A 23628-nucleotide genomic window follows, 5' to 3' on the forward strand; every position below is an offset into this window, starting at 1 on the left:
CTCTTCATTTGTTGATCCGGGTTCCGACTCGTGATCTCTATATTTTATTCGAGCTCTGACTCGAACTCATCATTCTCCTTTGATTAATCCAAGTCATTTCAGTCATCAAAGTCTGTCAATTGCTCAAATTTGATATTTTGCTCTCCAAATTCCAATTTAAATCTTCAAATCAGGCAACTCTCCAATTTCGACCTCTGGGTCACCCAATTTTCAATTCTCAATTTCAATTACCAATCTCAATTTCGACCTTCGGGTCAATCAATTTCCAAATTCTCGACCTTCGGGTCAATCAATTTCCAATTCTCGACCTGCGGGTCAACCAATTTCCAATTTTCGACCTTCGGGTCAATCAATTTCCAAATTTCGACTTCTGGTCAAATCAATTCTCAATTTCGACCTTCGGGTCACACAATTTCAACCTTCGGTCAACCAATTCTCAATTTCGACCTTTTTGGTCAAATCAATTCTCAATTTCGACCGTCAGGTCATCCAATTTCGACCTTCGGGTCATTCAATTTTCAGCAACCAATTTTCCAATTTCCAATTTCGACCTTCGGGTCAATCAATCTCAATATCCAATTTCAATCATTTTCTCTTGCGAGAGACCCTTTTTAGGGAGAGCACGAGGGAGCTCGTTCTTTTCGCATGCTATCCAATTTGTTCACTTAGCCCCTTTCAGGGAGAGTTTGAAGGGACTCGCGTCTTTGTGAACCGTTTGCAAAACAATTTCCAATTTCACACGAGGAACCCTTTTGATAAGGGAGAGGCTCGACGGAGACTCGCTTTTCTTGTGACCCCTCAATTTCATACTAGGCCATTTTCGTCATGAAAGACCCTCTTTGCAGGGAGAGTGTGATGGACTCGTTCCTTTCATGACCCAATTTTCAGACCTCACTATTATCGGCCCCCTTTCCATAAGAGAAGCCTAATATTAGGGAGCTTTGACAAAAGCTCAATTTCTCTTCGAAAGTTCGTTTTGCAAACACCTCCTCTTCAGGGAAGAGAGGAGTATTTCCCATTTCCCATTCAGGTAAGGGCTAAGCCTGAGTCTCTCTTTTTGGGAAAAAAGAGAGGAGAATTTTCGTCACGGATGTGTTGAGCCGGATTTCAAATACTCTCTTTCACTCAGGATTTCAAGAAAATTTTGTCAATTTGTCAATCAAATTATTTGTTGATTTAAGAATCTTTATTGCACTAATCTCTATCTTAATTTACCTTCAGCATCGCTTCCAAAAGAGTGAAGCTTTTGCGAAAAGAGATTCAAAACTCAAATTCTTTCTATTGGCCAACCAAAAGGATGAAGGATAAATCCTCGATATGGCCAGAAAAGAAGATTCAATGTTAGTGAAAAGCCATGGATGATTGATATTGATCACAGTCAATGGCACATCTTTAAAGATTATTCTTGTAAAATGAGGCAGTGGAAATATCCTGAGTGCTAGAAAAGAGAGAATTCGCCCTAACCCTATCTCCTCAGAATCACCTAAGCTACAATTAAGTATCCGCAAAAGGGATCTCTCACCTGTCGTCAAGATGAAGGCGAATTAGGCGAGTAGAACCCCGGGGCCAAAGAAGATTCAAAACATCTCCAAGATGACGGAGTTTGTGACGGATCCTTCCAGGGAAAGTCCAAAGCACTGTCGAGATGAAGGCAGATGCGATGAACCTCTCGACAATCCCTAAAAGATATTTAATTTCAGCTATCGCCCAAAGATCTCCAAACCCATCATCCAAGAAGGATCGAAACATCTCCAAGTTGAAGGAGTTTGTGACGTACCCTTCCTAAAAGAGAGAAAGAGAGGAAAAAGAAAGAGAGAAAAAGTAAGAATATCTCCAAAATAAAGGAGAATGTAGAAAAAACCCAGAGAGCCAAAAAAAGTGCAGAAAGACTATCAAGAGAGAAGCTCTCAGGATATCAAACTGCCAAATCTATCAAGAATCCTCTTTAAATTTGTGAAATTCTATTATCAATACTCTTTCATCAATCGCTTTCATAACATCAAATTCTCTTTCCTGCTCATATCAAGGAAATTGATAGCTTCCTTGAAGAAGGCCAATTGCGAACAATTTGGATTTCAAGTCTCGATTCTACGAAGTGAACCTTGTTTGGAGGTAATGCTTTGGGTAGAAAAGAAAGAATATCTCTGCAACCATGTGCAACATTTTCAAATATTTTGAATCAACAATAAAATTCTCAATATTTTGACAATATTTTCCAGCTATCTTGACGTGAAGTGAGAGCTTGATGTCCCTTTTTGATACATCCTGACACCAATTTTAAATCCCTCCTAAGGACTTGATTCCTTCCCTTCTTTGAGAGCATGAACTCTCAAATTGGCACACTTCCCTGTGTCCCCACTGTCCCACCATAGACAGTCCCATTTCGGTTCGAGGTCGAACCACCAATCATTTCTCGCAAAAGGAAATTTCAAAAGCTGATTTGTCTCAGCAATGAGATGCCCAAGATCAATCCCTTTTCAAGCTTTAGGGACCCCATTTTCCTATCTTTTGCAAAACCCCTGTCGGATTTACTGTGCAAAATCCAAAGGTTCCATCATGGTCTCTTCCTTCGAGGATTCCATCCATTTTCCGCCCAATCAGGTTAAGGGTACAAACCTGAGCCTCATTCAAAGAGGTATTTCATTTTCCGCCCGATCAGGATAAGGGCACAAACCTGAGCCTCACTCAAAGAGGTATTTCATTTTCCGCCCGATCAGGATAAGGGTACAAACCTGAGCCTCACTCAAAGAGGTATTTCATTTTTCGCCCGATCAGGATAAGGGTACAAACCTGAGCCTCACTCAAAGAGGTATTTCATTTTTCGCCCGATCAGGATAAGGGTACAAACCTGAGCCTCAATCAAAGAGGTATTTCATTTTTCACCCGATCAGGATAAGGGTACAAACCTGAGCCTTGATCAAAGAGGTATTCCATTTTTCCGCCCGATCAGGATAAGGGTACAAACCTGAGCCTCATTCAAAGAGGTACTTCATTTTCCGCCCGATCAGGATAAGGGTACAAACCTGAGCCTCGATCAAAGAGGTATTCCATTTCAACACCCGATCAGGATAAGGGTACAAACCTGAGCCTCGATCAAAGAGGTATTCCATTTCAACACCCGATCAGGATAAGGGTACAAACCTGAGCCTCGATCAAAGAGGTATTCCATTTTCCGCCCGATCAGGATAAGGGTACAAACTTGAGCCTCGATCAAAGAGGTATTCCATTTCAACACCCGATCAGGATAAGGGTACAAACCTGAGCCTCGATCAAAGAGGTATTCCATTTTCCGCTCGATCAGGATAAGGGTACAAACCTGAGCCTCAATCAAAGAGGTATTTCATTTTCCGCCCGATCAGGATAAGGGTACAAACCTGAGCCTCCTTTGATGAGGTATTCCATTTCAACGCCCGATCAGGATAAGGGTACAAACCTGAGCCTCCGTCGATGAGGTATTTCATCTTCCGCCCGATCAGGATAAGGGTACAAACCTGAACCTCAATCAAAGAGGTATTTCATCTTCCGCCCGATCAGGATAAGGGTACAAACCTGAGCCTTAATCAAAGAGGTATTTCATCTTCCGCCCGATCAGGTTAAGGGTACAAACCTGAGTCTCATTTCGATGAGATATTCCATTCCCCAATCAGGTCAAGGGTCAAAACCTGAGCTTCGCTCCATGCGAGGTATTTCTGTCCCATCCAGGTTAAGGGCGTAAACCTGAACTTCACTCTCATAGAGTGAATCTTTTCTCTCCATTCTTCGTTTCATATCTACCATCCTCCTCGGGCTAATTTCTTCACACCCAGTCAGATCCTTCTAACTGGAGCATTTTTTTATGTAGAGCCCAAATTTGGTGTGTTTTTCTTTGCCACTAAGCTCGGCCATGAGCCGGCTTAGTAGCAAAAAGGGGCATCTGTAAACTCCCCAAATTTTCACTCACCTCCCCAACATTTCCACCAAGCATCAACATCCAGCCTCTGAAATCGCTGGAGGGCAAAATGGTCATTTTCTGAGCCCGGACCTTGCAAAAGTCCAAATTTCATCTGAAACTCTCAAAATTTCTCTATTTTTAGCTCAGATGTTCAAAATTTTATTCCTGATAGGAGACAGACATCTCCAAGTCTTGATTCAAGATTGCATTTCATAAGACATGACATTGCATATCATTGCATGAGCATTTCAAATCACTGCACTGCACAGCATGTCATTTCGAGGTCCAGAACTCTTGATTTCAAAATTTTCAATCCAGATTAGAATTTCAACTCTTTTCAAAATTGATTTCAAAACCCTGGGTCTTCAAAATTATCAATTTTTCCCATTTTACCCCCAAGACTCTGAATTTCAAAATATTTCCTCAGGAAAACCATCTGGATAGTTTTCAATATGGATTTCAGTCACTTCACCTTAGATTTTGCCCTTTTTGACAATTTCAAATATCTTCCTTTTACAAAACTGCCCTACAGGGGTCAACTCTTTCCAAAATTCCTGTTTTGCCCCATTAGTCCAGATTTTATGAAAATTCCAAAAAGAAGTTGTGGTTTTATCCTTATTTCAATATAGAAGCAATGTGGGACCCACACTGAGGTGGTGTCACACAAGCTTTCCTTTTGAAAATTTGAATTTTGAAAAACCCAAAAATATAGGAGCCTTGTCCCCTGGATTAGTGCCACATGTCACGTTCCCTCTTCTGCCACGTGTCAGTGTGGGGCTACCCTAAGAAGTCGCCATGTCATCCCAATTATCTGTCATATGTCACCCTATCCATCCGACGCCATGTGTCAATCCAAGACTACCAGGAGATGCCAAGTGTCATAGGTTGTCCTGTCTAGAAAAAAGTGGAGTTTGTCTCCTCTGAGGTGGCGCCACTTGAAGTGTGTCTCCTGCAGGGGACACGTGTCAACCCCTCCTTCCTTCTAGAAAAGTAGCCTGACACATGTCTCTTCCTACTTTTCTCAGAAAAGTAGGAGACATGTGTCACTCCTAAATTCCTACAGAAAAGGTAGGCTTGTCTCCTCTGAGGTGGCGCCATCTGGAGTGTCTCCTGCAGAGGACACATGGCGAGCCCTCATTTCCTCAGAAAAAGCAAGTGCCATGTGTCATTTTCTGCTTTCTTCAGAAAAGCTAGAATTCAAATATTCAAAAATCCCCATAGGTGGCGAAAATCAAGAACTCCTACCTTTTTCATCCTGTCTCAGATGGCGCCACATGGCTTGGCCCACCTTCTCTCTCCTCTGCCACGTGTCATTCTCTGCTTCTTTCAGAAAAAGTAGAGGACACATGTCTTCTCCCTACCTCTTTCAGAAAAGTAGGAGACACATGTCACTCCTGGCCTTCTTCAGAAAAAGCAAACCATTTAAAATTCAAACAAGGCACTAGGTGGCGAAAATCTGGAGCTCTGATTTCCCAGATGGCCTATGAGAGCGCCACATGTCCCTTCCCTCCTTCTCATCCCTCTGCCACGTGTCATCTTCTGCTTCTTTCAGAAAAAGAAGGTGACACATGTCTCCTTCTCACTCCTTCAGAAAAGTAGAGGACACATGTCCTCTCCCTATTTTTTTTAGAAAAGTAGGAGACACATGTCACTGCCCTCTTTTTCCTCCCTCTTGCCACATGGCATTGTAGGAGCCACCCTGAGGTGGCGCCACATGTCCATCCTCCATTCCTCCAGGGCCAACCTCCATTTGAAATTCGAATTCTCCTCTGAGGTGGCGCCATCTGAAGAACCTCCTCCAGCAGGCTGACACTTGGAACCATCCTGGACTGCCACATGTCCAGATCTCCTTTCACCAGAAAAAGCAAAATTCAAATTCCTCTGAGGTGGCGCCTTTTGAGCCCACTGCTCTGTCCTTCTGACATGTGTCAAACACCTTTTGAGGTGGCATCATTCCAGGACTCCACTTGGCTCCATTTTTATTTTTTTATTTTATTTTAAATAAAGGTAGCCCACCATGAGGTGGCGCCACCTGAAGACTCCCTACAAAAAGTGAATTTGAAATTCAAACTCCAAGAGAGCACCCTCTGAGGTGGCGCCTTCTAGGAGTTCCCTGCAGAGAGAATCAAGCAAACTTTTGAAAAATTCCAAATTCCCCCTGCTGAGGTGTCTCACCCACAAAATTTCCATTTTTTATTTTTCTCAAAAAATCAAAATAGCCTTTTGAGGTGGCGCCACCTGAGGGCTCCCTGCAGAAAACAAATTCGAATTTCAAACCCCTCAGATGGCACCCCCTGAGATGGCGCCACATGGAGGGCTCAGATTGAGCCTGTTTGAATTTCAAAAATTTTTCAGAAAATATATAAAAACAAGGGTTCACGCCCAGCCTAGGGAGATCATTTTTTTAGCTCTTGTGAACTTGGAAAATCCGACCTAGCCTTCCTAGAATCAGATTTTGAACTGTGGAAATCGTGCCCCCTTTGGCGCATTGAAGAAGGTGGAGTAGAGCTCGTGCTGTGGCCAATTCAATTCCAACAGAGGTCGATTTTGGTGGACCATCCGAAGCTCGGAGCGAAGGACGAAGGAAGCTCGTGATAGCTGCCCCTTTCAAGAGCTCCTACGCTGCGTAACGAAACAAGTTGCACTTCTTTTCCCATTGATTGGATTCCATAATTCGAATCGGGAGTCGTTTGAAGAAAGAGCTCATCCGAGGGATGGATTGAGCTATTCTCATAAAACGACATACATAAAAATGTTTCATTATGCTTCCTTGATGATTTTTAACATGCATGTAGTTAGCTAGATTTAATTTGCATTTTATTTCATTCATTTAGTACATTTCATGAATTAATTATGATTAATTTAGCCTTTATTTCAATTCTGCTTATTTTCAGTAGGTCTCTGTTTTTGTCAGTCATTCCACACGTCATTTCATGCATTTGTTTTTTATTAAAAATCCTAAAAAAATCATGGAATGCGCCCTTAGGTGTCCCTGAAAGTTTGCCAAAAATTCGGAGGCATTTGAATTTGTTTACTGCAGTAAACATTCAAAATGGTAAGTCGAGTTTTGTTACCCGGGATACGTTTTGAAAATCATTTGCCGACTTGTAAAATCGAGATATCCCTCATGGGAAATCCGATTTTCAATCCGAAAGCTGTTCTGAACTCGGGAGAATGTCTAGTTTTTAATATGATTTTTTCAGATTTTTATTATTTTTTTTGTATGTCTCACAAAAATCTGAGAGTTCGGGACACGTGTCAGATCCTAATTTGGGCCTCTGAAATCTTGGATCGAATTAGAGCTATGGTTTCTCTTTGTGTGTTGCTCCAAATCCGAAACTATAAAAAGTGAAAGTGGTATCCGAGATGTTCTCTGTTTGAATCTGAAAGCCTGTAATTTTTAGAATAGTGTTGACCCCTGCTTTGAATTTTTCTTGTCAGCCACCTATTTTGCTACATTTGTCTGTTCTGTTAGTTTAGGCAGAAATAGTTATATTTTTATATGTGTTTCCGTTGATCAAATGCCAAAGTCATAAACATGAAAGTTGTTCATGTAAATGTCGTGCATAACTCTGATTAATTTCATAAATTTCCATGGCCGTTTTGTATTTATTTAGCATTTTTCATCAGATTAGTGTGATTTTTACCTCTGTCAGAACTAAATCTCTGTTATTGAACTCACCATGGCTCAAATCCCGAGGCTGTAAAAACCAAAAATGTTTCATTTTGGGTCTTTTAGCAGTCTGAAAAATATCAGAAGTTTCTATGGTGTAAATCTTGCGTTATCATATTAAACATTGCATTTGGTTCGGATCCATAGGCAAAATCCATCATTTTAGGACTTTCTTTGAATTTTAGCATTTAAATCATATCATTTCGTGATTTTTAGCATTCTAGGTTGTTTATCAGAGTGTTTAGATGCTTCATACCGAATTTGGTGCAATTTGGAATCCATTTGAGGTTCGGATCATCCATAATACCAAAACAGGGTCCCGCAGGACCTGGATCCAAGCGAAAAACAAGCGAAAATTGTTATTTTTGATAAATTGCAAAATACCAAATTCTGATTTTACAGTCTTAATGTGTTTAGCAGCATGTCATCATGTCTTTTACTGCATTTTATCATCATTTGATTCAATTTGAACTTCAAAATCTCAATTTTACCAAGTTTTCCTTCAAAAAACCCTGATTTTAAAGGTGTAACTTTAATTTTAGGGGTATTTTGGTCATTTTGACCCCAATTCCGAATTTTAAACTGTTTTCCACTGAATTCCCTGCATTTACATCATTTCAAATATCAAGGAAGCATGATCATAGGGTTTATATCCAATTAAATCCAATAATTTCATAATATTATTGGAAAATCTTGGAAAAACCCACATATTTGAGCTAACTTTATTTCAAGCTTGGCAGGGACATTCCAAAGAAGGAGCTGAAGTCTGCAAATTTCTTTTATTTCCTTTATTTAGTGATGTAATAATGTAAATTTTGGAATAAGAGAGTTAATTTCCTGCTTAGACTAGGATGCATATCATATAGTTTGAATTTATGCAATATCCTGCTTATATGATTCATGCATTTTATTTCAAAAGCACTATGGATGTTCACGAATGACACGTGCACCAACTCTTAGGGAGTTGATGAACTCGGTGGAATCCATATTTACGGCCCTAGTCGAAATATGGACGAGACCCAGATCCATCATCTTTCTACTAGTCACATTGAGCCTACACTCTTAGGCTATCTTGAAAATGCACATCATATATCCAATGTTTTCAAAATCTTGTGCATTAAATCAATTAAACTCGGAACATATTTATGGCCACAGTCAGAATATGTGAAGAATTTACTTCGACTTAATACACATTTTTCCAACAAATTTCCCTAGAAAACCTTTCAAAGTGCATTCTTTCATTCATATCATTTGCATCATGAAATCATTGGTTTTCTTATGATTTTCTTAAGAAAATTTCATTCTCAAGAAATCGATTTCTCAAGAAACTCTAAGAATCTTTCAAAATCGGTTTTCCCAAGTCAATTTCCCCATAGTTTTCCCTGGAAAATGTTATTTTCTTAAGAGCTTCAAAAGAGTTTTCTAATCTTTTTCCAAGATCAAAATCGATTTCCAAGTATTTCAAGGGTAAAATTCCCAGGATTTCAATTTCCCAAGTTTTGAATTTCCTTCTCCAATGAGCTTTCCTATGAATTTCCATCATTTTCCTAAGAAAACTCTCAAAGTCCAAGTTTTCCTAAGAAGTGTTTCCCTTTTCAAAGGTTCACCTTTTTCTCAAGAATCACTTCTATTTTCCCAAGATTTTCAACTATTTCTGATTTTTCCACACCTTTATGAACTTTCTTGTGATTTCAAAACCCCTTTCATTTGAGTTTCCTGAGAAATCGATTTTCACCTTTTCCCAAGAAATGCTTTTCAACTCCAAAAGTTTTCCTATGAATTTTCAATCCTCTTTCCAAATAAAATTTTCAGAGCTGGAGTTTTCCTGACAAGCATTTCCCTTCAAATGTTCACACTTTTCCTAAGAATTACTCACATTTTCTCAGGACTTCCAATCATTCATGATTTTCCCAAGTCTTTATAAACTTTCTCAAGATTTCAAATCTTTTCATCTGAGTTTCCTGAGAAATTTACTCTTTTCCTGAGAAATCTTTTCAACTTCAAATATTTTCCAAGCATACATCATGTTTTCCCAAGTTGCATTTTCCAAATCTCATAGCACATGCCTAAATTCTCTGTGCATTTAGGATAGAACATGATTTTGATGATTTAACTAAGTCAAGCACAATTTTGGTCCTTGGTTCGATTACCCCTGTTAAAGGCGGCAGGAACGGTCGAACCTCGTACCGACAGGTCGAGCCCCATCCCATGGATTTTCCCGCAATTTTCAAAATGGAGGCGAGTATTTCAAAACAATTTCCAAAATCCGGTCAAGTTTGAAGCGCGAAAGCGTTTCTCTCTTTTTCTCTTTCGCAAGGAAGGGAAGACGGGGGAAAAATTTCGCGACGATAACAGGTTTGGCGACCGTGATGGGACTGTTTGTTGAAATCCCAATACTGACCGGATTGTTATTAATGCAATTGAATGCAAATGAATATGGGTTGATGCATATGAATGCACATGTGCATGAAATGAGGAATTTGTTTATCCTGCCTGCATATAGAACAAAATTTTAAAATGCCCCAGTGTAACTGGGAAAGAAAGTTGGATCATTATTTGAAGGAAACAGGAAGGATTACAAGGGGAGAATAAATGTTTCAAGTATAAAACTTTTTCAAGTGTCGAGCATTGATAGGATCTGGCAATTCTACTCCATCGGCATTGATGAGCCGATATGAGTTGCGGGGTAATGCTTCTTTGACAACATAGGGACCTTCCCAATTTGGCGACCATTTGCCGCCAGGACGATGCTTGAGATAAGCTGTGGATCGAAGTACTAAATCATTGACTTTGAATCTTCTTTCGATGATAGATTTCGCATATTGCCTGGCTACTCTCTGGCGATAGGATTGAGCATGCTCTGCTGCTTTTAGCCTTCTCTCGTCGAGTAAGTCTAGTTGCACTAGTCGCTGCTGCTGGTATTGATCAAGAGGTAATTGCAGAAGTGAAGCAAATTTCAAAGCGGGCTTCTGAACATGTAGCGGCAATACTACTTCTGTTCCATAGACCAGTTCTGATGGAGTAGCATTCGTTGGTGTACGAATGGTGGTCCGATAGGCCCACAGTGCATCGTGGATCTTCTCATGCCAGTCACGGCCTGTTTCCACAGTTCGCTCCAAGATACGAATTAAAATCTTGTTGGTGGCCTCTGCCTGACCATTCCCTTGAGGATAATATGGAGCGGAAAAATGGTGATAGATCTTGAATTTTGAGCAGAATGTCTTCATCTTTTCATTCTTGAAATGACTGCCATTGTCTGACACAATGTCATGCGGGATGCCGAAACGGCAAAGGATGTTCTTGTGAATAAAAGAGACCACGTGTCGGCCTTCTACTGTGCGGAGGCTGATGGCTTCTACCCACTTGGTGAAATATTCTGTTGCGGCAAGGAAGTATTTGTGGCCATTTGAAGCTGAAGGAGTGATGGGACCTACGACATCGAAGGCCCACATGGAGAACGGCCATGGAGAGACAACAGACTGTAAATAAGTTGCCGGAGCATGGATAGAAGGTGCATGTATTTGACATTGCACACACTTCTTCACATAATGATAACAGTCTTGTTGCATAGTCTTTCAGTAGTACCCTGCTCTGATGATTTGCTTGACAAGGGTTTGGTAGCCAACGTGACCACCACAGATGCCTTCGTGTGCTTCTCGCACAGCTTCTTTGGCTTCGTCTTCATCTAAACATCTGGAATACTCTGAACTGAATCCACGACGATAGAGGGCATTGGCCAAAATGAAATATCGAGTAGACATACGCTGGATTGCTCGTTGCTCTTTCTTTGAGAGTTCTGGAGGAAATTCGCCAGATTCTATGAAAGTTTTGATGTTGTAATACCAAGGCTTCTTCCTTTGCTCAGCCTGGTTTACTTGTTCTGCTGGAATGAAAGCAGGTTGGTCAAGTCTGCCAATTTCAAAAGAGCGACAAGATTCTCCATTCTTGAATGCCATAATGGAGCCTAAGCTGGCTAGGCTATCGGCCACTTGATTGAAATCTCTCTTGATATGGAAAAGCTGGAATTCTTCAAACTTGCTGATAAGAGCTGAAACAATTTTCTGATAGGGAAATAGCTTCTGATCTTTGACCTGCCATTCGGCTCGAACTTGATTGACAACAAGTAGTGAGTCACCGTAGGCATGTACTCTCTTGACATTGAAGTCTAATAGAATCCTTAGACCTTGAATCAGGGCTTCATATTCAGCCATGTTGTGAGTGCATTGAAAATCTAACTTGAGAGAAAATGGGATCATCTCCTTCTCAGGAGTGATTAGTAAGATCCCAATGCCTATTCCAGCCATATTCTTAGAACCATCAAAAAATAAATTCCAGACCGAAAATTGCTGGATATTGCAAATTTGCTCATCAGGGAAGTCGTCTTCGGCTTTCACTTCTTCAGCCAGAGGAAAATCCGCCAATTGATCTGCAATTGCTTGGCCTTTGATTGATTGCTGCGAGACATATTCTAGGTCATACTGCATCGGTAAGACTTGCCATTTTGCGACTCGTCCGCTGAGGAAAGGTTGCTCTAAAATATACTTGAGGGGATTGAGTTTAGACAAAATTTTGACTTCTGATGCCAACAGGTAGTGTCTTAGCTTCTGACACATCCATACCAGAGCTAGGCAGGTCTTCTCTATTTGAGAGTATCTCTTTTCATAATCTATGAAAGTCTTGCTCACGTAGTAGATGGCGTGCTCTATCAGGCTGCCTTCTTTGTATTGCGCCAAGAATCCACCGCATGCAACTTGATTAACTGAGATGTATAATAAAAGAGGTTTTCCCAATTCTGGCGGCTTCAGGATGGGAGGATTAAGAAGATACTTCTTGATCCGATCGAACGATTGCTGACACTCTGGTCCCCATTCGAACTTCACTCCTTTTCTGAGCAAGTGGTTGAAAGGCTCGCATCTCATTGCCAAATTGGAAATGAATCGCCGGATTGACTGCATACGTCCTTGAAGGCTACGCAGTTCTTTGAGATTCTTCGGGGGAGGCATATCAATGATAGCCTTTGCTTTGGCTGGGTCAACTTCAATTCCCCTTTTGCTGACCAGAAAACCCAACAATTTGCCTGATTCGACTCCGAAGACACACTTTTGCGGGTTAAGCCTTAACTTGTAAAGAATAAGTCTTTTAAAGACTTGATCAAGGGCTTCGAGGTGATCTTCTCCCTCTTTAGATTTCACGAGAATATCATCAACATACGCATCCATGATTTTGTGCATTTGATCGTGAAAGATAACAGCCATTGCCCGTTGATATGTTGCTCCAGCATTCTTGAGCCCAAAAGGCATGACTGTATAGCAAAAAGTGCCCCAAGGTGTAGTAAAGGAAGTTTTCGATTGGTCGCGGGCGGCCAACTTAATCTGATTGTAGCCGGAATATCCGTCCATGAAAGAGAACATGGCATGTCCTGCCGTGCTATCGACTAGAAGATCGATGCTTGGAAGTGGATAGTCATCCTTCGGAGTTGCCTTATTGAGGTCTCTGAAGTCTATGCAGATCCTTACTTTGCCGCTTTTCTTTGGGACAACGACGATATTGGCTAACCAATCCGGGTAGTCGATAGCTCGGATGAATCCTGCTTTGAGCAAATCTTCGAGTCCTTCCTTGACTTGTTGTTCTATTCTGGGATCCATTTTTCTCAGCTTCTGCTTGACTGGCTTAGCATCCGGCTTTAAGACAAGACGGTGCTCGACCAATTTGGGGTCTAAGCCCGGCATGTCTTCATACGTCCATGCGAACACTTCTTCATGCCGCTTGAGAAAATCCATAAGCCTTTTCTTTTCTTCTGGACTCAGACTGGTTCCGATCTGGAGAATTTTTGGATCTTCCTCTGAACCGATATTGACACCTTTAGTTGGATCTTGTACTAGAGGAGATGGTTCGTCCTGCTTCTGAACTGCGGCGAACTCCGGTAATTCCTGAAGAGACTGATCATATTCTGCACAATCATCAGACTGCTTTGCACTCTTGTCATTTCCGGTGCTTGCTTTGATTCTGTGAATTGTTGTTGACTTCTAAAAGGCCTTGGGATTGAGAACGAGCTTCTTGATTGTCCGAGAGGTCATTCTGAAATTTTGGAGAAGAAATTTTGGTTCAGACAAATTGGCCTATAGTAAGACAAGCAATCATTTGAAGAGAACCATACATAAAATGGCATTGAATTATAAAATGATGAGACAGACAAAAAGGGAGTAGATGGCATCCGGATAGACAAAGAAACTTGGAATTTTATTGATTGAATTGATCAATGACATTGGTAAAATGAGACATTTATTTGGAAAAGAATAGAAAGGAAATAACAAATGGTCTTCATTGTGCCCCTTTGACAAAAACAGTCTTCTTTGATGAGCTTCTGCCGGCAAACCCTAGTCCTGCTCTGTGGGGACGATGTTTCTGAATCATTGGCTCGATGTGGCCATCTTCGTTCTTGCCGAGTCCCTTGAAGGGTTGATAGCCATGCTTCAGGAGTAAATCAAATCCCTTTCTTGACTTCATGAATTGAGGGAACAAGGGATGATCCTTAATGGTGCTGTAGTCGATTCGACCTCCAACCTTGAAGAATTGAGGACCTTTCCATTGTGTCGTGGCTACTGTATGCAGAGATGGCTCTGATGGTGCCTGAAGTATTTCTCGATTCTCCCCGAGATTGATCTCTTCACTCTCCCTGATGCTGGGAATATCTGCATTGAATGATGGCCGAGGAATCATGGGCTGCGGGAGCCTTTCTTCTGGGTCTTCTCCCAGTATTGTGGTAATCATTCCACCTTTTGACCACTTTACACATTGATGGAGGGTAGAAGGCATTGCATTAGCATTGTGAATCCACGTCCTACCGAGCAGCAAGTTGTAAGTTGGAGGTACATTAACCACATGAAAAAGGACAGAGTGCACCGAATAGTTGATAAACACCTCCAAGAATATCTTGCCCTTGGCCGTTTGACCATGATTGTCAAACCCATAGATAGTGATGGGATCGGGAATATATTCTTCATCCTTGATCCCTAATGCCTTTGCGGTTATTTCAGGACATATGTTGAGGCTACTGCCTCCATCGACCAGCACATGGGGAACCGTCATTCCTCTGACTCGAACGACAATGTAAAGAGCATTATTGTGAAAGGAATGAGGCTTTGGAAGGTCCTCATCTGAAAAGGTGATTGGCGCATTGGTCATGGCGGAGTTCACAATCTGTGCCATGTCTTCAGGAGTAGTGCTGGGCTTAACTTTGATTTTCCTGAGCAGATCATCCAGTACTTGTCGGTGCTTGCTAGAATTCTTGGCCAAGTCAAGGATGGAGACATTGGATAAAGCAGTCAGAGGCTTCTGACTTGACTTCTCTGGCCTTGGTCTAACGATTTGCTTGAAGAAGTCAGGAGTTCCTTTTGATTTGGGAATTGACTTCACAGGTGCTTCTGCAACTTTCATTTTACCGAATGCTGAAATTAAGTCCATCTTCTTAGAATCTGGAGCTGCTTGTCGTAGCACCGTTACCTGATGCTGAACTTGAAGATCTTGCGCAGAACATGGCTTGATATGTTCATGCGGTAGAAAGGGTTGTGCAGACACTACTGCTGTGGTGTGCGAAGGGAAGGGGTGGTTGAGAATGTCCATCTTCTCTTCTTCTTCTCCTTCTACCAATAGATTCTTTTCAATGAGATCTTGCACGATGTTTTTGAGAACAAAGCAGTTCTCGGTGTTGTGTCCCACTGTCCTGTGGAACATGCAGAACTGATCTTTCCATTTCCCCATGGGCACAGGGGGATCGGCCAATTTGGGCAATTTGACCATCTCTTTTGATAGCATGTACTCGAGCACATCCTCGAGTGATTGGTCAAGAGGAGTAAATTTTCTGTCGTAGCTCCATCCTTCATGTCTAGTCTTCTCACGCGGTTTCGGCCCTTGATCCTGCTGAGGAGGCTTGCTGTACTGAGGAGCAGGCTTTGCTTTCTGGTCCTTGTTGTTCGAACTGCCTGAGTTGTAGCAGTAATCTTTCTGCTGCCCTTTGTGCTGATTACGGCCTTTGCTGTTGTTGTTGGCAGAATAAGTGAAGTGAGCTTTCTTCTTCTGCTCACCTTGAGAATTGTTCTTGGAAAAGGTGAAGCCTTCATAGACTCCATTTTCCACACTTAGCTCGAGCCATTCGGCTCGTTCAGTCAGCTCAATGAAGGTCCTGGACGGCGCTGTGGAGATTAATCCTCTTAACGGCTGCGAGAAATTGTTGAGGATTAAGGACAATGCATGCCTTTCCGAGATAGGATCTCTCATCTTATTACAAGCTGATCTCCACCTGTGAATGAAGTCCCGTGCTTTTTCATTCTCGTTCTGTCTCAAATTGCAGAGATGACTTAATGTAGGCAGCGCTTTTGTGTTGAACAAGAAGCGTTCAATAAAGAGATTTACAACTTTATCGAACTCCTTGAGCTCAATGGGGTTGATATGCTCAGCATACCATTTGGCGGCAACTCCTTCCAAGCTGCGGGGGAAGCATAGAAACAATGCTCGGTTATCCCTTCTAAACCGAGAGCATTCAGTAAAGAAAGTGGCGAGATGAGCTTTTGGGTCGCCAGAACCATCGAATTTGATGAATTTTCGGGGGAGATTTTCCAGATCATCATCCCCTTCTAAGCCGTCATAGAAGTCCTCACTGGTGAAGACTTTCTTGCCCTTGTCGCGGGCTTGCAGATCTTTGACAACTCGGGCCATTTCTTTAAATTGCGCTTGTAAAGGCTCTTCTTTATCTCTGCTCTTGGATCTGCGGGTTTTACTTTGGCCACGCTTCTGAAATGCCGGAGGCACCTCATATTCTTCATCTGTATCTTCAGTGGAATCTGATTCATCTGAAATCTCTTCTGGCTGGATCTGCTTCTTGGGAGCCTTCTTACCCCTGTGACCATGGAACTTTTCTCTGAATGGGTTCCTTTCTGAGCTGGTCCCGGGCTGCTCATTCATCATTTTGTTCATTATTTTTCTGAACATGGCATACATTTGAGGGTCTATGCCATCGTCTTCTTGCTGCTGTTCTTGACTCTTCTCGGATCGAGGGGAACCCATTTCTTCTTCCGAGGCTGACGAGTACTGGGATGCTGTGGTTCTTTTGCCTGATCTTGTCTCAACCATCAAATGATATGGATGCTCTCTTGCAGGGCAAAAGACCTGATTAGATTTTGAGGGAATTAGCTTTTGGAGGAAATATTTGCTGAAAATATGGTAGACAATTTGGAAAAGATGTCCCATTACTAGGGACTGAGTCGTCGTGGGAATCACGACAATTGTGTTGTCATTCCTTCTGCAAAAGAAATAAACAACGAAAATATGCCTTGTTACCTAGGCGAGGTCGTCAAACCACAATGGAAAGAGAGAATTTTATTAAAATGAAAAGAATAAGATTTTATTGATCTTGACAAAGAGGTGGGGGACAAACAATTTGCCACCATTCACGATAGTCGGCAGACACTCTAGGACCAGGAAAGATTTTAAGAGAAACAAAAGAATCCCAGCCGTAGCGGGCAGAATGATATGCCCCGGACCATTGTGCGGAAGTGAGATCAAACTCTGCCATAACTCCTGATAACAGTCGGGCTTCGACATACTGCTACCTCTGGGAGAACTGTCGAACACATCTCTCTGGTTGATAGTAAGTGCAGAAGAATGGTCCTAGCAACTTGAACCGCTTGCCATAAGCGTAGGTATATCTGGGAGGAGATATTTGCCGATCAAAATAGTCCCAAACAACGTCATCCTCTTGAATGTTGTTGATCATAGACCGGTACTGCGCCACTGGAAGGAGTTCTTGACCATTGTATCTGAAAGAGCTTGCTCGGGCTGGAACGTGCTGGAAAAACCAGGACTGAAGTGCGTAGATGCATCCTTCAACTAAAATGGACTCTCTGAGTGAGAATCGAGTCAGACCTCGATAAAGGAAGGCGAGCGCTGCCATGGCTATGGAGAGGCGATTGGTTTGCCGACTTCCCCATCTCCTCATGAGCTGGATTATCCTGATGTCCATGTAGTTCTGTCCATCTGGGAAAAGGGACAGTCCTACAGTGCATAGAACCATTGCATTCTGAATCTTTTCTTTGGCTGTTCTTGAAAGCGAGCTGACTTCGACGAAGGTCCCGTACTGACGGTACAACTCAAGTAGGTCAACATATTCATCTCCTTCTAACTGGATCAGGGGCCAAGATCGGCGGCCTGTCATACGAGCTAAGGAGTCTCGGGGGTCCAAACCCTTGACATTGATAAGGAATTGATGCTCTAATGGGTCGCTTGGTCGACCAGCTGGTTCTGGCAACCCCATGATTTCTGAAAATTCATCCATTAAGATGGTCATTTCTCTTCATGGGAACCAGAAGGTACACGTTCGAGGATTCCATCGCTCTGCCATTGCATGGATCAGGTTGCCATTGATGGTCTGTTTTCCGACTGCTGATGCCAGCTCTAATCCGCACTCGCTCAAATGGTTCGGGAACATTCGAGAAAAGCTCTTTAGCCAGGAATAATACCACCGGGGAATGAAAGTTCCGGTGCTAAGAGCTCGATGTTCAGGACGACCTTGTCGCATCTCGAAGGAGATGTGACCTTCAGGAAAGATAGGATCGACTTGACTGGATGCCATCGAACTGAAAACAGAGAAAGACTCAGAATGAAACTTAGGAAAATGTGAGAAATTTTGAAAAATTTTGCAGGCAGGATAAAAATGCAGCTAGAAATTCGAGATCCAGTAGAATGGTAGAATGTAAAATCGCTTGGAGTTTTGAAAGAAATGGGATATTTGAAAAAATCATCCAGGGTTTGAGAAAAGATCTCGTGGAAAATAAGGATATTTGGAAAAAGACCTAATGAGTTGAAAAACATTGGGAAATATAAAGAATTGAGAAAATCATACATACAATCACATCCTGCACAAACATTTATGCACATTCAGCACTCCCTAAAAGGCTGACTCTAAATGCATCAATTTGAAAACAGCTGTAGGACCCTAATCCTAACTCTAGGTTCAGATCATCTTTGTCCGATCCAGTTATGCCGATATACCCGAATCGAAATCCGAGGTACGTGGCATAGAATTTCAACTCCGGTTCTAAGGTAAGGTTTTCCAACATCCTTGAGCGCCTACCGATATACTTCGGACTGTGGCCCGCGGTACGTGGTAGGGGGGTGTTAACCCAAATAGTTGGCCCAGTTGTGAGGCTCTGTCCCGAACTATGGTTCTGGAAGAGAGCCCAGCAACGTGAAGACCGGGTAATGATAGGTAATGGAGATTTGAAAAAATGATCACATGCAAGAAATAGAGGGCTCTAAGTTCTAGAGAGATAGATTTTGAAAATTTTGAAGAAGCATACATTGTTTGCATTCAGATCCTAAATTGAGGAGGATTGTATTTAGACCTAAGTCTATGTGAGCATGAAAATTTTTCCTCAATATGGTCCTACCAAACCATGCCTAAGCTATATGCATTCAATGTCAGCTGGGTCAGAATCTAGGCTCCTAGGCTCACATGATATTGAAAGTAAAAGAGCTGACATTTTATGAACATAATTTTGATAATTGAACTAAGTCAAGCATAATTTAGGTCAGACAAGGACAGGTCCCATCTCGGTCGCCAAACCTGTTATCGTCGCGAATTTTTTTTCCCGTCTTCCCTTCCTTGCGGAAGAGAAAAAGAGGAAACGCTTTCGCGATTCAAACTTTGACCGGATTTTGGAAATTGTTTTGAAATACTCGCCTCCGTTTTTTAAAATTGCGGGAAAATCCATGGGATGGGGCTCGACCTGTCGGTACGAGGTTCGATCGTTCCTGCCGCCTTTAACAGGGGTAATCGAACCAAGGACCAAAATTGTGCTTGACTTAGTTAAATCATCAAAGTTATATTCTATCCTAAATGCATAGAGAATTCAGGCATGTGGTATGAGATTTTGGAAAATGCCAGTTGGAAAACATGATGTATGCTTAAAAAAACATTTGGAGTTGGAAAGAATCTCTCAGGGAAAAGGTCAATTTCTCAGGAAACTCAGATAAAAAAGGGGTTTTTGAAAACATGAGAAAGCTTATAAAGATGTGGAAAATTCAGAAATAGTTGAAAATCTTGGGAAAATGGAAGTGATTCTTGAGAAAAGATGAACCTTTTGAAAAGGGAAGCACTTCTTAGGAAAACTTGGACTTTGAGAGTTTTCTTAGGAAAATGATGGAAATTCATAGGAAAGCTCATTGGAGAAGGAAATTCAAAACTTGGGGAATCGAAATCCTGGGAATTTTACCTTTTTGAAATACTCGGAAATCGATTTTGGATCTTGAAGAAAGATTGGAAAACTCTTTTGAATATCTTAAGAAACTATCATTTTCCTGGGAAAACTGTGGAAAAGCTTGTCTTTGGAAAACCGATTTTGAAAAATCCTTAGAATTTCTTGAGAAATCGATTTCTTGAGATTGAAGTTTTCTTAAGAAAATCTTGAGAAAATCAATGATTTCATGATGTAAATGTCATGAGTGAATGAATGCACTTTGAAAAGATTTTCTAAGAGATTTGTTGGAAAAATATGCATTAAGTCAAGATAAATCCTTCACATATCCTGACTGTGGCCATGAATATGTTCAGAATTTAGTTGATTTGATACACATGATTTTGAAAACTTTGGAAATATGATGTGCATTTTAAGATAGCCTAAGAGTGTAGGCTCAATGTGACTAGTAGAAAGATGATGGATCTGGGTCTCGTCCATATTCCGACTAGGGCCGTAAATATGGATCCCACCGAGTCCATCAACTCCCTAAGAGTTGGTGCACGTGCCATTCGTGAACATCCATAGTGCTTTTGAAATAAGATGTATGCATCACATAAGCAGGATATTTGCATAAATTCAAACTATATGATATGCATCCTAGTCTAAGCAGGAAATTAACTCTTTTATTCCAAAATTTACATTATTACATCACTAAATAAGGAAAGTAAAAGAAATTTGCAGACTTCAGCTCCTTCTTTTGAATGTCCCTGCCAAACTTGAAATAAGGTTAGCTCAAATATGTGGGTTTTTCCAAAATTTTCCAATAATATTATGAAATTATTGGATTTAATTGGATATAAACCCTATTCTCATGCTTCCTTGATATTTTGAAATGATGAAAATGCTAGAAATTCAGTGAAAAACAATTTGAAATTCTGAATTGAGGTTAAAATGACCAAAATACCCCTAAAATTAAAGTTACATCTTTAAAATCAGGGTTTTTTGAAGTTAAACTTGGTAAAATTGAGATTTTGAAATTCAAATTGAATCAAATGATGATGAAATGCAGTAAGAGATATGATGACATGCTGCTAGACACATTAAGACTGTAAAATCAGAATTTGGTATTTTGCAATTTATCAAAAATAGCGATTTTCGCTTGTTTTTCGCTTGGATCTGGGTCCTGCGGGACCCTGTTTTGGTATTATGGATGATCCGAACCTCAAATGGATTCCAAAGTGCACCAAATTCGGTATGAAGCATCTAAACACTCTGATAAACAACCTAGAATGCTAAAAATCACGAAATGATATGATTTAAATGCTAAAATTCAAGGAAAGTCCTAAAATGATGGATTTTGCCTATGGATCCGAACCAAATGCAATGTTTAATGTGATAACGCAAGATTTACACCATGGAAATTTCTGATATTTTGCAGACTGCTAAAATACCCGAAATGGAACATTTTTGGTTTTTATAGCCTCGGGATTTGAGCCATGGTGAGTTCAATAACAGGGATTTAGTTCAGACAGAGGTAAAAATCACACTAATCTGATGTAAAATGCTAAAAAAATACACAACGGCCATGGAAATTTATGAAATTAATCAGAGCTATGAACGACACCTACATGAACAACTTTCATGTTTATGACTTCGGCATTTGATCAACATAAACACCGATAAAAATATAACTATTCCTGCCTAAACTAACAGAAAAGACAAATGTAGCAAAACAGGGGGCTGACAAGAAAAATCTGAAGCAGGGGTCAACACTGTTCTAAAAATTACAGGCTTTCAGATTCAAACAGAGGACATCTCGGACACCACTTTCACTTTTTACAGTTTCGGATTTGGAGCAACACACAAAGAGAAAACATAGCCCTAAGTCGATCCAAGATCTCAGAGGCCCAAATTAGGCTCTGACACGTGTACCGAACTCTCGGATTTTTGTCAGACATAAAAAAATCAAAAAAATCTGAAAAGATCACATTAAAAACTAGACATTCTCCCGAGTTCAGAACAGCTTTCGGATCTAAAATCGGATCTTCAATGAGGGATATCTCGATTTTACAATTTGACAAATGATTTTCAAAACGTATCCCGGGTAACAAAACCTGACTTGCCATTTTGAATGTTTACCGCAGTAAACAAATTCAAATGCCTCCGAATTTTTGGCAAAATTTCAGGGACACCTAAGGGCGCATTCTGTGATTTTTTTGGGATTTTTAATAAAAAAAGAATGCATGAAATGACGTGTGGACTGACTGACAAAAATAGAGACCTACTGAAAATAAGCAGAATTGAAATAAAGGCTAAATTAATCCTAATTAATTCATGAAATATGCTAAACGAATGAAATAAAATGCAAATTAAACCTAGCTAACTATATGAATGTTAAAAATCATCAAGGAAGCATAATGAAACATTTTTATATATGTCGTTTTATGAGAATAGCTCAATCCATCCCTCGGATGAGCTCTTTCTTCAAACGACTCCCGATTCGAATTATAGAATCACATCAAGGGGAAAAGAAGTGCACCTTGCTTCGTTACGCGGCGTAGGAGCTCTTGAAAGGGGCAGCTATCATGAGCTTCCTTCGTTCTTTGCTCCGGGCTTCAGATGGTTCACAAAAATCGACCTCTGTTGGAATCGAATTCGCCACAGCACGAGCTTTACTCGACCTTCTTCAATGCGCCAAAGGGGGCATGATTTCCAAACTTCAAAATCGGATTTTAGGAAGGCTAGGTCGGATTTTGCAAGTTCACAAGAGCTAAAAAAAATGATCCCCTTAGGCTGGGCGTGAACCCTTGTTTTTATAACTTTTCTGAAAAATTTTGAAATTCAAACAGGCTGGATCTGAGCCCTCCATGTGGCGCCATCTCAGGGGGTGCCACCTGAGGGGTTTGAAATTCGAATTTGTCTTTTGCAGGGAACCCTCAGGTGGCGCCACCTCAAAAGGCTATTTTGATTTTTTTGAGAAAAATAAAAAATGGAAATTTTGTGGGTGAGACACCTCAGCAGGAGGAATTTGGAATTTTTCAAAAGTTAGCTTGATTCTCTCTGCAGGGAGCTCCCAGAAGGCGCCACCTCAGAGGGTGCTCTCTTGGAATTTGAAATTCAAACTCACCTTTTGTAGGGAGTCCTCAGGTGGCGCCACCTCATGGTGGGCTACCTTTATTAAAAATAATAAAAAATAAAAATGGAGCCAAGTGGAGTCCTGGAATGGTGCCACCTCAAAAGGTGTTTGACACATGTCAGAAGGTCAGAGCAGTGGGCTCAGAAGGCGCCACCTCAGAGGAATTTGAATTCTACCTTTTCTGGAGAAAGGAGATCTGGACATGTGGCAATCCAGGATGGTTCCAAGTGTCAGCCTGCTGGAGAGGCTTTCTTCAGATGGCGCCACCTCAGAGAAGAAGTTTGAAATTCAAATGGAGGTTGGCCCTGGAGGAATGGAGGGTGGACATGTGGCGCCACCTCAGGGTGGCTCCTACAATGCCATGTGGCAAGAGGGAGGAAAAAGAGGGCAGTGACATGTGTCTCCTACTTTTCTGAAAAAAGTAGGGAGAGGACATGTGTCCTCTACTTTTTCTGAAGGAATGAGAAGGAGACATGTGTCACCTTCTTTTCCTGAAAGAAGTAGAAGATGACACGTGGCAGAGGGATAAGAAGGAGGGAAGGGACATGTGGCGCCCTCATAGGCCATCTGGAAAAATCAGAGCTCCGGATTTTCGCCACCTAATGCCTTGTTTGAATTTTAAATGGTTTGCTTTTTCTGAAGAAGGCCAGGAGTG

Source organism: Nuphar pumila, chromosome 13 (assembly GCF_984573655.1).
Source record: "Nuphar pumila chromosome 13, dmNupPumi1.hap1.1, whole genome shotgun sequence".
Taxonomy (NCBI): Eukaryota; Viridiplantae; Streptophyta; class Magnoliopsida; order Nymphaeales; family Nymphaeaceae; genus Nuphar; species Nuphar pumila.